General features: G+C 33.0%; 1 protein-coding gene across 1 annotated transcript in view; it reads right to left on the reverse strand.

Moving 5' to 3' along the window:
• Nucleotides 1-23,265, reverse strand: part of CenG1A (Centaurin gamma 1A) — a 476,859-nt gene that overhangs the window by 305,258 nt on the left and 148,336 nt on the right. The window lies entirely within an intron of this gene.

Consider the following 23,265-nt stretch of genomic DNA (forward strand, 5'->3'; position numbering starts at 1 on the left):
CGCTTGCTCAATCTATTAGAATTAGGTCACTCATTGAAAAAATAAAATGTTAATTTGCCAGACCCGGGATTTAAACCCGGGATCTACCTACGACATTATAAGCCGACACGTTGACGCAACGCCATTGTGGGTGTACCTATAATGTTAGCCTTTGCAGTCAAATATTACCAAGGCGACTTTAGATTTGACATCGACAAAAATAAGGTAAAAAAATAAAAACCTGACTCAATTAAAATGATTTACTTAATCGCGATGCAAGCAGGTACCTACCGCAATTTTCAGAGGTAATTTTAACAGCTTTAAACTAAATCCGATAAGTTGTTTCCTTTTAATTTCCCGAACAAATTCACAAATCCACAGCGTCGAGAAAAAAATATTTATTGCAGAAGCAACAAACAACATTGACTTTCAATTTAAATTATTTAATATTTATTTTGTTTGTTTTACTTTTTACCGCGCAAACATCGACACAACGACGAACCAACGAAAGCGACAGAAACAATTTTCCATTTAAAAAGTTCGATTGTTTTTCTTGCCGGATGGCGGATGAGTATTAGTTAATATTGCATGAATGTGTAGAGATAGGTAGTTAATGTGTGTTTGGATAGGGGTGAGAGTGTTGTCAATCAGGCGCACGGGGAGCCCGCGAAATAAATTGGATTTTGTGGTCGTTTTGCCACCCCTCGTCACGGCTCTTTCACATTCCCAAAATAAGCTTTTTTGCCCACTGTTGAATATGCAATCGTTTTAGTTAGCTTAGACAAAGTTAACCTATTCACTTCAAATACTGTAACAAGCTAACTCATAATTAATAAGCAATTAAAAAGACACGACATTTACAGCTTTGCCAGAATATAATATATAAAAATCAATATTTGTTTGTTTGTTGGTTTGTTTGTTTGTTTGTTCGTTTTTTATGCGCTGCCATACATCGTTCATCCGATTGCGATAAAACTTTGTCAACTTGGTAAGTGGTTGTATGCACACCCGCAAAGGTTTCTGAATTATAAAAACCATCTTCTTCTTCTACTTCTTCATTATATCTTCTTTTATTCGTATGCGTTCCTATACCATTCATCCGATTGCAATGAAAATTTGTGTTGTTCTCACGCCCGCAAAGGTTTGTGAATTGATACAACCATTTTCTTCTATTCTATCTTCTTCTATTTGTATGCGTTCTTATACCATTCATCCGATTGCGATGAAGTTTTTGTCAGTTGTTGTGCGCACGCCCGCGAAGGTTTCTGAATTAGTACAACCATCTTCTTCCTCTTCTATTCGTATGCGTTCCTATACCATTAATCCAATTGCAATGAAACTTTGGTGAGTTGTCGTGCGAATGCCCACGTGATTTCTGAATTAGAAAATCATCTTATTCTTCTATTCGTATGCGTCCCTATACCATTCATCCGATTGCGATGAAACTTTTGTCAGTTGTTGTGCGCACACCTGCGAAGGTTTCTGAATTAGTATTATATAAAATACAAAGTTTGTTGTTTGTTTGTTCCATCTAATTTAGATTTTTTTTACTAAGTACATATTAATAACATTAATAACGTTTTCATATTTTGGATTCGATTTTAATTTAGTTCTTTGTTTGACGTTTACTCCTATTAGAATTATTTTCATATTGCCATATTGTATTACACAGATATTTTAATATTAAAAAAATAATAGCCACGAAGCGACCCTGTGCGAAGCCGGGTACTTCAGCTAGTATGTATATTATAAAAAAATAAGAAACATGTTTTCCGGACTTGACGACAAGTCATCGAAAGAAATTTAAAAGAAATACCGCCATAAGAAGACACTGAGTTTTAATCGAGCCGAAGATTTTTAAAACTCCCGGTTTTGGTAGTGAATGTATTTACAATTAATAAAAGTTATCATAATCTGCAATCTGCCAGTATGGGTGGGTGGTGATGGCCGCTCTTACTCCGTCTGCCATAAGTTTCCTTCACAACTTCAGAGATGTTGTGTTACGTTTTATACATTGCAACCATCTCACTCTAAATCTCCCTACACTCTTTTTCTTTTCCGGTCTATAGATGAAAAACTTGATGATGTCTTCCATCTTCAACATATACCCTATTCTCATTATAACGTGTTAACCATTGCACAACGCGTGTAGTTTTCTTCGTCGCATACAGATTTGGAGAAACTTCTAAATATCATCAGGCATATCCTGCTTCCTCCTATCCTTTAAAAAAAAAAACTCCAGCACTCCAATTTGACTTGACGTAGACAGACTCACATGTTTTCAGTTCATTTTAAACCTAATACGACTGTAAGAATTAAAATATATCTAAATGAAAAACATAACAATGAAATAATTATAGGCTATAATATATGAGCACCTTGCTATCAAAACCTACCTAAATCCATAAACGAAATTGATGACAAATAGGAAAAATCTACCGTGGTCTTAATTAGGGAATCCAATCCCGAGCTAAAATTCTGATCCCGGGATTTCGGGATTACAATTTGACAATCCCGGGATCCCGGTACTGGTCCCGGGATTGGGATTTTTTTCCATTGTTAATATAAAATTTTTATATTTACAAATAACATTGATAAAATCGGTCAAAAATAAATCTAGTATAATTTATACTATTTAAGACATTTATTGTTAATATTGTATACGTTAAATCTTGGAAATACACAAGTTTAATGGAGTAAATAATATTGTAATATAAATAATAATGTGAATTTAATATGAGATTGCTATTTCTGATAGTAAAGACATAATGAATAGATCAGCGAGATTTAAAATAGTAAAGCAAATAATCATGGCGTACTTATGGTCTTTCCGCTTCATAAATCTAATTAGTCAGCCAAATATGAAACTGCCGTAAAACGTATGATATCATGGTGGAATTACTTTGTTAAAAGTGCGAAGCATTGTTTTTTTACCTATCTTTCTCATTTTTAATAATCTATGTGAAAAAATAAAATGAATCGGCAACCTACACATCAAACTTCATTCAAACTCAGTTTATTTCTAATGTAGTTATTTTGAATTAAAAGTATTTTTTCTGTTATATTTTCCATAAAAATTGATAAAAAAATCAATCCCGAAATCCCGGGATTATGTTTATCAATCCCGGGATTCATAGGTATCGAAAATAGCTCGGGATCCCGAGATTCGGGATCCCGGGATTGGATTCCCTAGTCTTAATTAATACAATAAATAAGACAACTAAAAATTAATGAATGATTACATAAATATTAGTAATATTCCAGCCGGCTTTTTAATGTGCAAGCAAAAATGTACTTATGTATGTTATGAAAATGAATCGTATAGATTTAGTGAGTATCATGCATACAATGACGTTTCCTTTAATTGGATGAAAAAAGAAAATGACTATATTTATTTATGATGTGATTAGTTGTATGAATGGACATGAGGCTTATGCGAAATTTTACTATTTTGGATTTGGATATGTTTTGAAACTAAATACGACTTTTAATATGCTTTATCTGCATATTTAGAGCAGTTACTTACGAAAATTAATGAAACGCGTGGATATTGAAATAGAAAAAAGTGTGGGATCGCAATTTGCAGAAAAAAAGGTCGTTATGTAGGTTATGAAACTAAGGAGCTCATAGTATATAACCTTCAAAAGAAGTCAACAAAAAAATAAGTACGTATATACATTATAGAGAATTTTAGTTACACTTAGGTAGGTAGTTGAACTTTTATTAAACGTGTTATTATTTTATTTTCTGCGCTATGATCAACAAAAATTAAATTGCACGTACAATTAATTATCTAAATTACATTTTCTTTATGAATAATATTATAATGGCCCAGTTCTAACTAATCGGTTACAAAGAATTACATTTCATGCCAAGTTTTCTTCACGATTTTCAGTACCGAAGTAATACCATGCTTTGCCAGATTATTAATTTCGTTCGTGACTGATAATCATAGCAAAGGCCCAGATTTCATTTCAAAATGGCAATGATAAATTCATTTTCGTTCTTACATATTAAGACAAAGCATCTTGGGAAAGGCATTATTTAAGCAAATTGGACAGGTTTCGCGAATAATAAGGAAGACGACTCGATAATTTGTAAAATGTTCCAAATAAAAGACACGAACGATCAAAATTAATTGAACCAAATTTAGTTGAGACATTATGCAAACCTTTAGAAAATTGCGCTGCCATCCATTTTGTATGATTATATAATTTACGATAATATTATAACAATGAAATACGATGACAGCTGCAATACAAAAATAACATCTTTATAATATTACTAATATAACCGGCATCTACGTGACAGAACTTTACTGTCAGAAGTGGTAAATATGTATAATAAATATTTTCATTTTAAAATATATCAGAAAATATTGATTAAACTTTCTTTTTTTTTTTTTAGATCAACCAACAGGATCGATCACAGAGGATAAAAATGAATATAATATAGAAAAAATAATATGTGATAGTCCCAATAACAGGCGGACACAAAAAGCATAATTAGATCAAATTAGATTTAATTAGATTAAATTAGATCAAATATTATTAACATAATTTTTGTTGTGAGAACAAGCGACTGTGATTCCTTTTAATGAAAAGCGTTGTAGAAGATTAGTGGACCTTTCGGACGGATTCTACGATTTCTTGACTCTCGATTTTTCGAAATTCGAGATTAGTTTCATGTTTTCTCGAAACTTTAAATAATTCTTTTAAAAAATAAACCGTCATGGGAGGTCATTAGTTCAAAATATTTCAATATATAAAACCGGTCTATTCAAAATAGGTATTGTGATATCACTTGTTGTTTTCGGGAAAAGAGAATCACGTTTTCATAATATATAAGTGTGGTGCTCGAAAAATTTCGAGACGAGAATTTTTTATCTTGGAAGAGAAGCGTGTAAGTAAAGTAATACAAAGTGCAGATCTCTGTACAACGTAAGTGACCGTGTATAATGCACACATAATCTCCACATATTAAACTACGGCGGCTAAGGTGGATAGGACCTATCCATCTTATGACAAATACTCGGCTTCCGAAAATAGTCCTCATCGAACACCCAAGTGGGAAGAGACTTGTTTATTGAGGGTAGGAAGAAGAGTTCGACGTGTAACTGGTCGGAGACTACTGCTGGAGACAGAATAAGGAGTGAAGAAAAAACATAAATATAACGTTAAAATGGAATATATTATGATCAAAGTGATGAAAACAGTAGATATTTTACTTTACTAGTACAAGTAAACGTGATTTCCATTTACTTAACCCTAAATGTCACTTTTATGATTAGTATACCTATGTATCATGTAGCAATTAAGAGGATAACAAAAAAATACGAATTTTCTTCTGTAAATATTTACCTGTCTGGCAGATAATGGTAGTCTGTCAGTAAAATCTTGGTTTTCTTTCATAAAACCAAAAGAAAAGCGTGGATTTGTTGAAAATTATACCACCGACGCGACGCGAATGAGACATTTTCCAAAATACATAATATACCTACATATAGATATTTAATAGGAAAACGGTATAGTCAGTTTAATTTATTACTTTTAATGTGATAATAATGAAAAAATATATTTTAAAAGTGAATTATAAAGAAAAATCAAAAAAAAAAAAAAAAAACATGATGACATTTACACTTGCCAAATTCTCATTATAATTTTATTAATATTTTACGCAATACCTAAAAGTTTTAAAATGTATTAATTGATGTGCTGAGGATTAAACGCACATAAGTAGATTCATACATAAACAACAATATGTGATTATAAATTCTACATACTTACTTAAATTTTTTAGACATTTTGTAAATGAGGTCTGCCTCTCAAATTATCCTTCATTACCTTCTATTCCAAATATACTATCGATGTGTATTTATATTTAGTTTTTAATAATTGAAGCAAAAACATTCAGACTGCATAATAATTATTATGAAAATTATAACGACACTTTATACAACATGTCGATGGAATATACAGCAATGATGAGAATAAAATGGATACTTTAAACTTGAAACAAAATAGTTAAGTACATATTTGAATCTTGTTTTAGCTATGTGTTGATATGAACACTACTTCTAACTATATTTTTGTTTATACATACATCGTTTTAACTCATTTAATCCTCGCCACTAAAATTATTTCTGGTAGATATTCTATGTAAGTCACGTAGTATTTTATTTAATTTTGTGTAAATAGGTAGATACCAGTGACATAAACAAAGTTAAAATAAAATTCTCGTTGTATCCTTTGAAAATAGTGATCGAAATATTTGATGTGTTGCGTTTACATATTTTTTCCCGTCACACAATTAATAATTAGGATAGAATATAGGTATTCAACTATGTTTTAATGAGTTATAAATAGCTGGCGTTTTATAAACAATAATATTCAGTATACTAGTTAAATCAAGTGTTTCTCAAACTATTGTATAGAAAAAAAATTAAGGGGTATGCGGGTTACTGTTATTCGTCAGAATATTTTTGACATGTCGGCGATTCGCACACTATTACCAAATGTACATACTATAATAATTATAATGTCTACTATAATTTTGGTCCGACTACTATACACGATTGTACAAATGTATTGTACACTAACTATAATTTTACTTACAAATGTTTTGATACCAGAGAAAAATCATTAAATCCTAATCTGAAAAGATATTTTAAATATATAAAAAATTAAAGGTCACCAATTTGAGTAGACATGTAAAATGTTCAATAAATGGTCTTCAAGCAAGTCTTTTAAGCCTTTTATGCTAATTAATACATTTTCACTGTCAATACCGAATATGTCGGTGTGGTCTGATCTTTGATGCCGGTATTTCGGTATCGAAAAATACTGGGATACCGATATTGCAATCTCAAGTTGTGAATAGTAAATATATATTATAGAATCAATTATGTTTGTCGATTAATTGTTTCAAATGTATGACTTTGTGTATTGTCTACGCTCGCCTACAATGGCAAAAATAGAATGTAGTAAATAAACAGAGATCGTCTATGGCACTGCACCCGATATGCTAAACTAGTGAGAACTTTTGTATTAATATAATATATTTTTAGTTGCATCGAACATATACTTTAGATCTGCATCATGTACCAAATCCTTATCTTGAGGATTTTCTGCCATCCGCCTGGCTAAATTACTGCAATACCTAAACGTACTTATATCTGCAGAGATAAGTAGTCAACACGGTTCGACTCACTCATCTTTATTACGTCTCAATTCCTTATCTGTTTCCGCAAATAGTTGGCTTCAATCTTCAAACTCGACTAAATGAAAACTAATAAATCGCAAGACAGAACTGAGGTGCCAATGTGTTACTTTAGTAGAGATTTAGTTTATTGTCAGAATATAATTCGTTTGTAAAATTAATGTCTAGCATGTTTAGGCTAATCGAAAAAATGAAAGATACTTAAATATACCAGACAAAATAGAAGGATAAAATTCTTAAAATAACTATTAAACGTAAGGAAGTACCTACTTGTTTGCAAGCAGAGGTATCTACAAATTTATTACTCGGATCCACATAAATTGGCCATCATAACGCCGTATCTCCCGTATCCTATGGAATATAGTCGAGACAGAGACAATAATTTCGCAACAGAAAGAGAGTTTAATATTGAATATTTACAAAGTAATGCTCAGTGAAGAGATAATACCAACGTCTAGAGCTCCAAGTCTAGACAAATTATTAGTCGCGGCGTCGAGATTCTTTGACTAGATTCTAGGTGTCAAGGAAGGATTAACGTTTTACTTATCATGTTATCCTAAAACAAGTAAAAATATTTAGAAAATGCAATTATAATTAGATGAAGATAAAATTATATCACAATAATAAAATGACATAAACACTTTAATACAACATTCGTATATACATAATACGTGCGATCAATAAACGTAGATACCTACGTAATTATGAATATTAAATTAAAAATACTACATTTAAACTTATATTTTTTTTATATTGCTTTTAGTATTGCGGAAAAATCGATATATTTTGTATAATTATATAAAAATATATTAAAACTACGTATTATTCAGTAATCTCTGTTATATTCGAGATAACTTATTAAATTACATTGTAATAGCGCCTCTACACGTGCATGGATTTATTTGCACCAATAGAGCGTATTTTAAATTATCGCGATAATAACTGTTTACACGTAAACGTGCTGACTGTCTCGCCAATCTCATTCTTCAAGAGTAAACGAGACGCGATGTTGTCATTTTATGGTAAGTACTATTTGACAGGTCGTGAAAATCGATTAATTTCAAAATGAGTTTCTACGCGGTGTGCTTAGTTCGTTTTTTTTACCGGCAGGTTCGTCACTATTGTTTTACGACGCAGGCGCAGATATTGCACAGTCCAATTATCGCGTGAAGTGTATGAACTTTTTTAATCCTTGCATGCAATCTTGCAATTTGTACGATAATACGTGTTTAGACTTGCTGCGATAATACGTCCTACCAGCAGTAAATCCATGCACGTGTAAACTAGGTATTATGTTGGAATTATAATATATAATAATAATAATAATAATAATAAGAAGAAGAAGAAAGCAGTCAATGAATCCAAATATTAATAATGCAAGTTTTTTTCAAGTTTATCTACTTATGTCTTTGATTTTTTTCTCTTAAACCTAGGTATTTATTTGGTCCATACTAATCAATTAAAATACTACAAACTGCAAATTATCAGTAAGCTATATCAAACTGCATGCATTTAGTAGTATATGCCCCTAATAGAACTTCACTTCCCGTTAATATCACAATATTTACAAATCTCAGACCCGCCTTACGGTTTTGTTTCACGCGAGGGGTGGCACATATCCCTGTTTCCGCGTTAAGTAAAAGCTGTAGTATTTGCAGCATCGTTTAACGTTTTGGAGTAATCTTGGATTCTGCATAACGTGAGTTCAGTTTCTTCTGGGATATCCCCGAACTCTTGTCACGTATACCCGATCCGTACATTATGACCGACTATGGGAACAGTTACTTTACTTGCATTTCGGTAGACTGAGCTACATTGTACAACAGGTTTTCGACATTGATTTAAAATATGTATTAGGTACATAAATCCCCAAGTCCCTGAGTTAACAATTTTTACTAGGCTAATAAACTCCGTTCTATGTTTTCCCCTTGCGTTATTGGACGAACCAACGTGTTAAGCGACCTCGTTCTTCCGCGTCGAACCTGGCCGCTGACGATGAGCCTTATAAATAGAAAATTATCGAAAACTGCAAAATACCCGAAAATATTATTTATATGGGTATGATGTTCCATTGACTTGTGAAAGTGGCAGGTCACAGAATAGATTAATAAGATATAAATGTATAAACCATCGCCATGGACCAAGATTTTGAAGCAGAGTAAGTACTTCATGACGGTCAGGCCATAAAACCCAAGATAAATATTTTAAAAAAATGTTGAAATATTCAATTCGCGTAACGTTTGCGTGACAAACTTTAATCCATATTATTATGAGACAGGCGTAAATATTATTTAAGGCGTATTTAATTTTATCTCACATTTTTTCACACTCTAGAATCTAGATCCATAGCCTGTTATACCACACGCAGTAAGGTAAGACAGTTCCCATTATTTTTTTTATTCCCTGTAACAAGTAAATGATCACATTTTTGTCGGTCTGGGTAACTACTTACGTAGGTATATATTTTTTAATCTTCTTCTTCTACTTCGTAAGAAATAAAAAGAGAACGATAAAAATTAATGGCTTATTGAATTCCATGAAATTATTGTAACCATTGACTTACCATAGGACCCGGCATGTGAAGATTAAAATTAATGTTCCTCATAAACCACCCTGATCATAAACATCTTATGAATGTGGGTGAAAAAATTAACTATAACTACATTGCAATAATAGCGCATAATGAAAATTCACGTTCATGTATGTTCAGTATTGGTTCGTATCCTGCCAACGTGTTCACACTGTACATATTATACTGTATGTGGTTTAACACATATATACATTTCAATAAACGGTGCATATTGTAAATCCGCATTTATGTTGTTAAAGTAAACGGTTGTAACTCAGTTGCCAGAAGCAAGACTACAGCGCAGAGTTTTTTTCCACATCGCTTCCCGGGATAAAAAATACGGTAAACGCCGTAATTTAGTAAGAGATTTTCACCTTAGCAAATGTAATACTGTTTGCATATTTTATACAAATAGCTTTGTGGCTAGATGATGCCTGAGTTATAACGAAAAATACATGTTATTTGCTCACAACATCATTAATTTACTGTCAGACTGTACGCATCGTATATGTATTATTCACGTGAATATGGTAGGTACTTATCTAGAAACGGTTTTTATTTATCCTTGTTCAAAAAATGCCATGTTTTTTCCTCCAAATAACCTTTGGCACGCTATCTGAACGATTGTTCTTATTTGGACAGTTGCCCAATTATTTGGTAAATAAATCTATGGAAATACATCATGGATTATCATTTAACAGGCTTGGAAAATAGATCCATTTGGCGTAACCGCACTGTCAAAATATCAAGAGAAAATAATAATAAAAAAGCCTAAACTCCAACTGGGCATAAAAACGCAATATTATGTAGGTGCCTAGCTCTGTTTTGTGTTATATATAATTAGGAAGATTAATTTAGTAACAAATTGAAGAACTAATAGTCTGGTCGCCAGGCCATGCAAACGTAGCATGACCTGGAAATAATGAGAGATTGCCGATCTATTTGTAGTTTGTAGCACAACAATTCTATTGTTTTAGAGTGCATGTATATAGATATGTACATACCTAGCTTCATTAATTTACATGTTAGCAATTTACAAAAATAATCACATCAAACGTAGAAGAAAAAGTTATCTGGGGGGTTAAATATGTTACGAATAGTTGGTATTGCTTCATTTGACAACAGTGTTCAGATGACAAAACCTGATAACTCAACTTTTTGACTAAATTGAGTTATCACCATATTCAGATTCCTCTCGCTGAGATCTATAAGATGGCAAAATCCAACATATCGTAGACCCACTGATATTCTAGTTATGAGCGTTGGCATTTTGTTATATCCACAAAATGTTGATTTTCGAAAGTTGACAGAAGCTTATAAAGTAGAATATCTCATTTTGCCATCTTTTGTTTTTAAGGTTTGAGTGAAATGTATAATATGATAGAACATAATATCTGCCAATACTGCGATTTTGCCATCCGATATTTTGTTTGATAACTTTATGGTAGGTCTTGTAAGATGACTAAGATGACAAGATGATTGGAACTAACGAAAAACCCGCAAGGATAAAGAAAGCCCTAATAAATCTACTAGATGAATACTCTCATAGGTAACGTAGATTTAAAAATACCCCTCTCTCTCTCCGGAAGTCGACGTAATAATTAAGTGTCCAGAAAAATCCGTCGAATCTGAACCTCAAACGTCAGTTAGTGGTGCTGAATTAACAGACACTACAACAATAAATTCATATAACTACTAAAGAAAACTTTGAAATACTTATTCTATATCTAAAACTCATTTCAAATTCATCGTTACATTATACTATTTTCAAAGGACATATTCGCCAGAAAGATTCAAACAATCTCTAAATTTAAAACAGCTCTCCTGTACAATTAAGAAAAGTGCACATATCAGGTTTCGCCATCTGATCACTGAACTAATACCGGAACCAAAAAGTTGACGTTATAATGTAATAGTAAATGCACGATTAATAATAGCGTATAAAAGGATATAGAGTACCTATCAATTATAATTACATAGATGATATCTACATCCATAATATTTAGCTGAGAAATATTGCTAACAGTCGTGGATGTTATAAGTACGTAATCTAATATATAAAAATTAATATTTGTATGTTTGTGTGTTTGTGTGTTTGTTTGTTCGTATTTAATGCGCAGCTATACCGTTCATCCGATTGCGATAAAACTTTGTAAACTTATTGCTTGCACTTGCACGAAGAGTATAGGCTATACTAATATATAAAAATTAATATTTGTGTGTTTGTGTGTTTGTTTGTTCGTATTTAATGCGCAGCCATACCGTTCATCCGATTGCGATAAAACTTTGTAAACTTATTGCTTGCACTTGCACGAAGAGTATAGGCTATACTAATATATAAAAATGAATGTCTGTCTGTCTGTATGTCTGTCTGTCTGTGTGTCTGTCCCGTATGTGTTTCTATACCATTCATCCGATTGCGATGAAATTTTGGTTGTATGCACACCCATGAAGGTTTATGAAATAGTACAACCATCTTCTTCTTCTTCTTCTTCATTATATCTTCTTTTATTCGTATGGTCCCTATACCATTCATCCGATTGCAATGAAACCTTTGTCAGTTGTTGTGGTAACACCCGCAATGGTTTTTGAATTAGTACAACCATCTTCTTCTTCTTCTTCTATTCTATATTCTTCTATTTGTATGCGTTCCTATTCCATTCATCCGATTGCAATAAAATTTTCGTCAGTAATTGTGCCAACACCCGCAAAGGTTTCTGAATTAGTACAACCATCTTCTTCTTTTTCTTCATTCTATCTTCTTTTATTCGTATGGTCCCTATATCATTCATCCGATTGCGATGAAACCTTCGTCAGTTGTTGTGGTAACACCCGCAATGGTTTTTGAATTAGTACAACTATCTTCTTCTTCTTTTATTCGTATGCGTTTCTATTCCATTCATCCGATTGCAATAAAATTTTCGTCAGTAATTGTGCCAACACCCGCGAAGGTTTCTGAATTAGTACAACTATCTTCTTCTTCTATTCGTATGCGTTCCTATACCATTCATCCGATTGCAATGAAATTTTGATCAAGTGTTGTGCTCACGCTGCAAAGGTTTCTGAATTGATACAACTATTTTCTTTTTCTTCTATTCTATCTTCTTCTATTTGTATGCGTTCTTATACCATTCATCCGATTGCGATGAAATTTTGACCAGTTGTTGTGAACACGCCCGCAAAGGGTTCTGAATAAGTACAACCATCTTCTTCTTCTTCTATTCGTATGCGTTCCTATACCATTCATCAGATTGCAATGAAACTTTGGTGAGTTGTCGTGCGCACGCCTGCGAAGGTTTCTGAATTAGTACAACCATCATCTTCTTCTTCTATTCGAATGCGTACCTACACCATTCATCCGATTGCAATGAAACTTTGGTGAGTTGTCGTACGCATGCCCACGAAGATTTCTGAATTAGAAAATCATCTTATACTTCTATTCGTATGCGTTCCTATACCATTCATCCGATTGCAATGACATTTTGATCAAGTGTTGTGCCCTTACCCGCAAAGGTTTCTGAATTAGTACAATCATCTTTTTCTTCTTCTATTTGTATGCGTTCTTATGCCATTCATCCGATTGTGATGAAATTTTTACCAGTTGTTGTGCGCACGCCCGCGAAGGTTTTTGAATTAGTGTAACCATCTTCTTCTTCTTCTATTCGTATGCGTTCCTATACCATTAATCCGATTGCAATGAAACTTTGGTGAGTTGTCATGCGCATGCCCACGAAGATTTCTGAATTAGAAAATCATCTTCTTCTACCATTCGTATGCGTTCCTATACCATTAATCCGATTGCGATGAAACTTTTGTCAGTTGTTGTGCGCACACCTGCGAAGGTTTCTAAATTATTAATATATAAAATACAAAGTTTGTTTGTTCCATCCAATTTTGATTTTTTTTTACTACATATTAATAACATTAATAACGTTTTCATATTTTGGATTCGATTTTAATTTAGTGTTCCTATGTTTGACCTTTACTCCTATTAGAATTATTTTCATATTGTCATATTGTATTACACAGATATTTTAATATTAAAAAAATAATTACCTCCTATTATTTTTCAAATATCTAAGATAAATATAACCACGAAGCGACCCTGTGCGAAGCCGGGTACTTCAGCTAGTAACTAATAAAAATAATGCTATTTATCAATTCGTTGCATAGGCGGATCTATTGAAAATAACAATACGTAGAACATATTATAGATAGAGTGTAAATTATATAATGAACGACCATTAAGGCGATGTCTTTACCTACCAGAGGTACCTAGCGGAAAAATACGAAGCTTGTAATTTGAGATTTTTATTTGATAATTTACAATTTCAACTGTGATAAATATGTATCTGAAAACATTAAAAAGAAAAATATTTTGTACATACAGTTGAAATTGTAAATTATAAAAAAATGTCTCAAATTGCTAGCTTCGTATTTTTCCGCTAGGTGCCTCTAGTAGGTAAAGATGAAGAAAAGAAGAGAATCTAGACTCTAGCTAGAGTCTAGATTTTAATCTAGACCAAACAATGACGATCTGATTTTTTTTACTACATCGAAAGGAATTAGGTAGAGGTTATTTCAAATCACAACATAATTAAAAATGCCTAGTTACTGAGTAACGCAAATGTTAATGCGATAATACCTGGACGAGAGATAAGATAACGGATAGCCGATATGCAATCACGTGTGAAGTGCATTCACTGATTACTTTGATTGTATTAATGACACTGTCACCTGAGCAATGTTGCTTCTAATTGAATCGCCTTCACGGCTCGAGTCACCTGGCTGCGGTGCATTAATCTGCGATTTATATGCACCTTGCGGATATCTCGCCGACGCGTTCACCTGTGAGACAATGAATTTAACTGCATGGTATACCCACACTGAAAAATACGTTGTGCGATAGTTATAAATTATACATCTAAGTCCTAAGAGAATTTACATGAGACTTAAAAGCAGGGACGGCTCTTGTATAGGAGCAAATGTGCACTGATCTCCCAAATTATTATGTTATAATATGTACGTATTCAAATACCTACATATTGTAATAATTAATTATTGTAAACTATCTTTAATTCATCGCCCGTCCGCTACGCGCATCCACGTACGTATTTCTGGCGTATTTTAACCGGCCGCTGAGCTGGATGCCTGCATACATGTACGTCTTTCATAGGATTTGTTGAATGTTCGAAAGAGGATCTGTGCTGCCCGACCGTAGACGATTTTTTTTGCATGCTGCCGATATAATATGTACCTCACTGAACGTACAATTTTTACCTTGCTTTGTGCAATGTTCTCCCTCCTAGTGCTTCAAGTATAACTAACAGATGTCGCGATTTACTGGCGCGTTTATAATAATATTATTGTACGTACGTATGAAGTAGGTAAAAGGTTCCCGCGCAGTATTTAAAAATACTAGGCATATTATTATTTCATACGTTATGAGGTAAACGCTCCGTTGTGTGATGCGCCATGTTAATATTGAATCAATCAAAATATAGATTAGAGTAATATTGTGATCATTGAGTTAGGTACAGCCATCTCACCATACGAATACGATTTTATAATTATTTTCCATTTCAAAATTAAACTTTTTAATATTTTAAACTTATTAATTATTTTAAACTAAATAATTTTATTATAAATCTACAGAAAATTAAGTCAGTAACATAATACATAAAATATACCTACTTATACTTATTATTATTTTTGACGTTGAATATCTTTCAAATCAGTCCCATTTGGAGTGCAATTCTGGAGTTGAGGTGTACAAAAGTAGCAAATTTTTAACACAAGTGATATCCCGTTGGAAAATTAATGATCCATGCCTAGTATTTATAAAAATGATACCGCGCGTATATGAGAATAATGTGGGATGACAAATGAGGATTTTGCGGCTTTTCTCAATGACACATGTCTAAAATACTTACATCAGTTACGATTTATGGAAGTTACGAGTGACAAACGTGGTAACTATGTCGGCATATATGAAGTGTAATTAGGTACAATAAAAATCGAAAAAGATGTGTAGGTACCTATTGCCTTTTGCATCATGCTTATCATACCAGAGGCTTGAAATTTGTAACTTTAGCAACAAAAAAATGCTGTCCGTGAATGTAAGCGTCGTTTAGCATACGCCTACCTCCACCACGAAGGCTATTACAGTTTTTTTTCAATACCATGAAAAGAAAAATGCATGTCTTTATTTGCACTCCCTAATTTTATTATCACCGGCCGCCACTGCTTAAAAGGGTGTATACCGTTATGAAACATATATAATATTATATTTGTGAATCACTTCGTTTACTAACTTGTACTCTATCTTCTGTTTCTCGACGCTACATCTCAGGGTTGGACTTGGCCTCACTATCCTCCACCGACTGACTTTGATCTGGTTCCTCGCAAATCTTACAGATTAGTGATTCACAACCGGTGTACCGGAATTGATTTGAAGATGTACCTACTATAAGATCTTTTTCCAATTCCTTCATAAATTATGTGAATTCTAATACAAAGTAAGAAATATTTTTTTACAGATTTGTTCTACTAAGCAGAGTAAAACAAGTCGCAAGCAGCGCAATTGTTTTTGTGTGTTTGTTAACATTTGAAAAATATGAGTGTGCGATAGTATTTTTTAGGTTTTGGATCAACCGTTAATTTTAGTCTGGTAATTTTTTATCTTTTATGTGGAAAAGTTATGGTTTTTGTGGATTATTATTCTATAAACGCTATTTGGCAACACTGCCCCTGTCGGAATAAAAAATACTCTATTCGTGCATTACAGTATAACATCAACATAAGTGGCCGACGATGATTATAATCAAGAGTGTGTATAGTCACTAACAACTAACCCATATTGAAACCGTTATGGAATCGCCATTGCATGTTCTACAAAGTACAAAAAAATCATAATACGACGCATTATAGTCTTTGATCTGATCATATTTTAGATGATTTACGTAAAATACAATAATTTAAGTATAGAAAATTAGCATTGTATCCTTTAATAATGGTATCAGATTCCTGTGGCAGTGCAGGCGGCTTATTTACGTGTTGGTATCGTTACTTTCTATTGACACTACCACCGATCCAAATTGAGTTCGTCGTGGCCGCAATGCCAGAAGAATCTGTGCTTCATCTACATACCGATTCTTCAGTGTGGCGCAAAAATTATATAATTTGAAAAGTATGAAATAATATCAGTTAAAAATCATTGTTTCTACAGTTTCCATCGTGCAAAAATTCTCCTCCACTTAGCAGCAAATCTATTTTATTCACGGTCTGCAACCGCTGGTGTATCCACCCGGTCAGGATCTTTGGTGTCCTGTTACCTGGTAATCTTTCAATATAAACCGCCTATAGTGGTTTGCTTTTCGACTACGTTATCCATTTTCGAGAGTGGGTCCATAGACTTTAGGTACTCTCGTACTTTCATAGACTGCTAATTTTATCTCTTCGTTCTAAGTCAGGCACCATATTGTGATATCATTTATTGTCGCTGAGCTAATTGCGGTTTTGTATTATGATAAGTTTGCTTTTTTGATTCACGTATACTATGATTCCAGAACGAGGAAAGTCGTAGAATAAATAAAATCAAGATTGGAAATTATTATAAATAGCAAAAAGCTTTGGGCGTTGACTTCATAATAACTAACTCTCGAAACCAAACAAATAAACATAATCAAATTTCTACATATTATAGCATTGTTTAGAATTCCTATGACCGGCCAAACCCTTGGCATTTCGCGAAGTTATTTTTGTGGTTTTATGAGATGTTTGCAGATTATATTCCCGTATATAACTATTATCTGGAATGGTAAATAAAATAGAACACGTGGTATAATAATTCCAATGTATCATGTTTGTAATGTATGTAGTACATGGCCCCCACAAGGAGGGGGGCTGACAGGGCTCTAGCTTGGGGGCCCAGCGTGGCAAGTCGACCAGTTAAATGAGAAAAACATACACCACAAATTTGCTCTAATAGTAAAAAAGTCGCATTTTCCTTAGTGGTTATTAAAATTTAAAATTATGTGTCTGCGCGATGTAATTTGATATGATATGTTGATTGATATAGTTAAATGATAATTCACGCATACAATTTTGTTTTATAATTATTTTATGTGTGTTTCCTGACTTATTGGCGAATATATGGCGAAGGGTTCCATGTTACTTGGGTACCACAAAATGATGTCGCGATCAGTGCTTCATAATATGCTGAGTGCCGACAACTCAATAAATCAACTGGATATATTTAGAAATCGGTAAAGATACACGGAATACCCTTAACCCTGGGGTTCCGTGGAAACCACTTGGGGAACACTACTGTAAAAAATCACACTGCTCTTAACCTTAGCGATAGGTATTGGGGCTTGCCATATATCCTGACCTGGGGACCCGCTATAGGATGTGGAGGCCATGATGTAGTATGTACCAACATATTTATTATTGAATAAAAGAATAATACAGAAAATATGAAGGTAGGTACTTCGATTGCTAATGAAATCTTTTTCAACGAAAAACACTTACATGTATGTACGTATAGGTATATCTAACAAATTTTATTAATAATAAATTGAATATATATAATTATTATATCTAATCCTACCAAAGTAAATTGCAAGATAGCGATGATTTATTTATACCGTGCATTGAACGGAAGTATGGATAATAAATATCGCAATATAATAATTACATTTCGGCAATTAATACCAATAAATACAATATGAAGAATCATATTATGTAACTAAAATAATTCAAAATAAAGTAGACACTACCTACTCGATTTCAGATAACGCCTTTTCGTAGTAATTGTTAATTGTGAAATTAATAGTGTATCACAAAATTCAGTAATAATTAATGATGCACGGTCACGATGGGTTCGTATGCTTCAGTGGACGTACTCTTACCTCTGCGATACATGTAATAAAGATGAAAACTCAACGTGGAACGGTAATTAAGGTGAGCTGTGTCAAGTTTCATTTTCCAATATTCGTGAAACTATACGGGAACAACGGGTTCATCTATACTAATTAGTATATTTTTAGAGAGCCATGAAAAAACCTTTATACGCTGTAGCCGTACTATACCTATCACGAGTACGCACGCTTGCGGTACCTTCATTTCATACATATGACCCCTACTACCGTCCTATACATCTAAAATAAACAATTATGGGTGTCGTGAAAGAAATAAATTAGTCTGAAAACCATTCTATTAAGGGTTTTTACATAATATGTAGGTACACGGATAATTTTGTGTCAAGACAAAATTTATATAAAACATGGTAAATATTATACTTACTTATCATTTTTTTTTAAATGAAAAAGTTAGTGTTAACTTCATACAATTTCTTTGCTCTCCAAAAAATTACGGAGAACTATTTAAGAAAAGTTTCTTAAGAAACTTCCAAAAACTTCTTGAATGAGCTTTCGTTGCAAACGTTTTTCGAATTACATTGGGAAAACAAGGACGACAAAAGGACGAACAATTTACGTGAATTAAATTTTCAGTGTGAATTTTAATGTGACTATGTATTATGAAAATTAGAATAAACTAGGAATGTCCATTGAAAAACAATTCTTCCTGAAAACAATTTTCTATACAACGATTTTTATATTATATTATATTCTTTGAAAATAACGAAAAGCGTTTTTTTTTCGATATTTTTTATGGTTTCGTTAAGGCACTTAAAGAATTACGTATTGTTATCATTTTATATAGGTACCACATTTTATTTGTATCGTCAGTGTTGTTTTAGATAGGAATAACAATGTGAAAATAATCAACGTCAGAATTAAAAATCGATTTTAAAGTAAACCCAAATTTCATTTAATGTCATGTTTAAAAAATATTTTTTTAGTAAATTTTTCAGAATCGATCTTTTATTAATTAAATATTTTTTTGTATATCTAAAATGTACTAGGATAGCTTATACAGATGTTTCCTGTATGCCGTGAATAATTTACATATATTAGTTTTTCATAGATTTCGTAAAAAGTATTCCCACATATTTTCCAAAATAATACTTATACATATTAAACTGATGTAAAATTTAATACTAGATACTTAATCACTACTCGTGTAATTACTTTATTTCTGTAATGACGTTAACTGTCAGTGCATGGTGGAAATGCATTATATTAGTAGCAAATACAAGTACAAAACTGCGATTAAGTTAATCTTGTTATCTGAAAAGCTAGACTTACTTATTTTGTTTAATAGAGAAATTCTTGGAATATTGTATAATATAATTCTTGTTAAAATTATCTGCAATAAATAACGGGATTTTAAACTGATTAAATTTGTTAATATAAATCAGTTAGCAATGTTCCATTGAAGTACTACGTACATATTGTATTTTATTTTAATTAATGCAGTGCATATTGTATATTATATCGTTTTAAGCAAATTCTTGCAACTGAAATATGTTTTACAAATTGCGTAAAACAATAAATAAACGTTTAATATCGAGTCTTCATCCTTACAACTTGTGTATCATTCAAATTCATGGGAGTCGAATTAAAAATATAGAATATAAAAAATAGATATACTTTAGAGTCTTTAGACTAATAGTCATGTCCGCTACCGCAATGAAACAGTTATCTCGTAGGTTTCACATATAATTTATTTTTATTACGAAAGTAGAAAAACGTACCGCATGATATGATTCGTATTACGTTTTATCATTGAAGCGTCAATTACATTGAGCTTTTTTACGAGCTGCTTATTGGCGAATTTAAAAGCGGGCGGTTCAGCTACTGCGATTTCATGATTACACACAAAACTTTCCATTCGCTGATAAGCCACAAGCCAGCGAGCGATTTTGACGGAACGTAGTTCGTTTTTTTACCGGGAGGTCGCTACGCTCCATAACAATGTTTCCATTAAACGTCAAAAATGTAAATTTCAAAATGAGTAGTTCGTTTTTCCACCACCATCGCTCTACTGCGCAGACGCAGTAAGCCCACACGCCGGCGTGTAGTGTGAAAAGTTGACCGGCTTTCAACTTTTCTAGGTGGAGTGTTTACAACCTGCTTATTAGCTTATTCGATGATTACACTGGGCGAATTTACAGGCAGATTATAAATTTGCCAATAATCAGCTCATAAAAAAGCTCAATGTAATTGACGCTTAATGAGTTTTCCTCTGTAATATAAATACTTATTGGTTATTGGGCTTCAATCAAATCATCGTTAAAAAAATCACTTTATTATTTACATATGGTGCTCATAATAATATTATGTTAGTTTTCGTATAGTTACATATCTTAAAATAAAATCATAGAAAACGTGCGCTTACCAATTAAATCACATTTGTCATTCATTACTCATTATTATTACGTACATAATTATTATGTTTGGAATAGGAAAGTACACAATTTATTTCAAATCAGTTAAAATGTTAATAACCTCCTAATGGAATGATAGATATTGCTATCAATAAACTTTATTAGCTGGTAATAACTACTGCCGTTCTAGATTGAGTTAATAAAACTAAATTTCTCAATGCAATTTTAGATTTCAACTTCAAAAGCAAAGCTGCAACAAAGTCCATTACAGTAATATTAGGCATAATAGAAATAAACTATTTTTCTCCATTTTCAATATCATTGTAAGCAATTAACTAAGGTAAAATACTTTTCTTTAATCACATATTTAATTCTATAATACTTATTGACAGGTCCATTTCTCTAATATGTGTGTACTCAATGACTATACTACGCTGGACTCCGAACACATAGTAACATTGAATACGAGTTTAGCAATGTATGGATTATTAAGATGATCGCAATGGATCGTTGGATCTGGTTGGGTCTGCGAGTCTGCTGGTGTAATACCGGTAGTCCCAGAAGTACCCGACCTGACGTATAGATAGCAGTTGTTGTTTGAAAATAGTGACCATGATAGAATTTACCAACCTTATAAAGCCTAAGTTTGAAGTTTGACGACGCTACGTTGTTCAGTAATTATTTGCTAGCCATCAACAGTGAACGCTCTCAGTGAATTTGTAAACATGGAAAAAAAATGGTCAAATTTTTGTGATACAATACTTTCATTTGAAAGGCTTCAGTCCAACCAATATCAAAGCGGTGCTAGATTCTAATCTGGAGATGTCTGTTTCTTTGTTTACAACAGTAAAATATTGGGTGGGTGAGTTTAAACGAGGCTGTACGAGCTTCCAAGACGAACATCGCAGTGGTCGACCAAATGAGGTGACCATGCCAGAAATGGTGACGAAAATCCACAAAATGGTATTGGATGAACGTCGACTGAAACTGCTTGAGCTAGTAGACATGGTAGGCATTTTAAAAAGTGCTGTAAATCACACATTGACTGAAAAATTGGACATGAGAAAGCTGTGCGCAAGGTGGGTGCCGCGATTACTCACAATGGAACAAAAACAGCATCGTGAGGATGTTTCAATCGAGTGTTTGGCGAAATTTCACAACAATAAAGCAGAGTTTTTGCATCTATTCATAACCATGAATGAAACATGGGTCCATCACTTCACACCTGAGACGAAAGAACAGTCAAAACAATCGACTGAAAGGGGAGAATCGGCTCCAAAGAAGGCGAAGACAGTTCCATCTGCAGGCACGGTCATGGCGTCAGTTTTTTGGGATGCGCGTGGGGTAATTTTCATTGATTATCTTCAGAAAGGAAAATCAATCAACGAAGTGTATTATGCAAACTTATTGCAGCGTTTGATTGATGAAATCAAGAAAAAACAACCACATTTGGCGAAAAAGATAGTTTCGTTTCATCAGGACAATTTATCAGTTCACACATCCGTTATCGCGATGGCCAAAATCAATGAGTTAATGTTCGAATTGCTTCCTCGCGCACCCTATTCGCCAGATTTAGCCCCCTCGGAGTATTTTCAGTTTCCAAACTTGAAAAAATGGCTCGGTGGTAAAAGATTTGCCAACAATGAAGAGGTGGAGTCGGCGGTTGATGGATATTTTGAGGAGCTCGACGATTCTCACTATAAACAGGGTATCAAAGCTATTGAACATCGCTGGAAAAAGTGTATCGACCTTAAAGGAGACTACGTAGAGAAATAAAAAAAAATCCCAATCTTTTTGTGTTTTTTTTTTGTTAGATCGGGTACTTCTGGGACCACCCTCGTAAAACAATATGATTATTGATGTATTATTAATTCTAATGTAATATTAGACTTTTATAAAGTATAAGTATATATACCCACGGTGCCCGCGCGGCTTACGCGTTGGACTATAAAGCCGTGGGTCCCAGGCACTGTTGCCATCTTTTTCTATACTGATTATAGTACAAAGGCGTAGAAGTTATAGTATTTCTGAAAAATATATACTACAGGAACATTTTTCGTCATGAATCCTTTAAAATTATAGTATTTTGGTATATTTGGCGTAAAATTATAGTATTTTACATTTTTCGGGGATAGTATTCTACTATAATTATAGTACGGTTGGCATCACTGGTCCCAGGTTCGAATCCTGGGTCTGGCAAGTACAC

The sequence above is a fragment of the Rhyacophila brunnea genome, unplaced genomic scaffold (assembly GCF_057557595.1).
Source record: "Rhyacophila brunnea isolate RB1 unplaced genomic scaffold, BYU_Rbru_1.0 scaffold_10, whole genome shotgun sequence".
In the NCBI taxonomy this organism is placed as follows: Eukaryota; Metazoa; Arthropoda; class Insecta; order Trichoptera; family Rhyacophilidae; genus Rhyacophila; species Rhyacophila brunnea.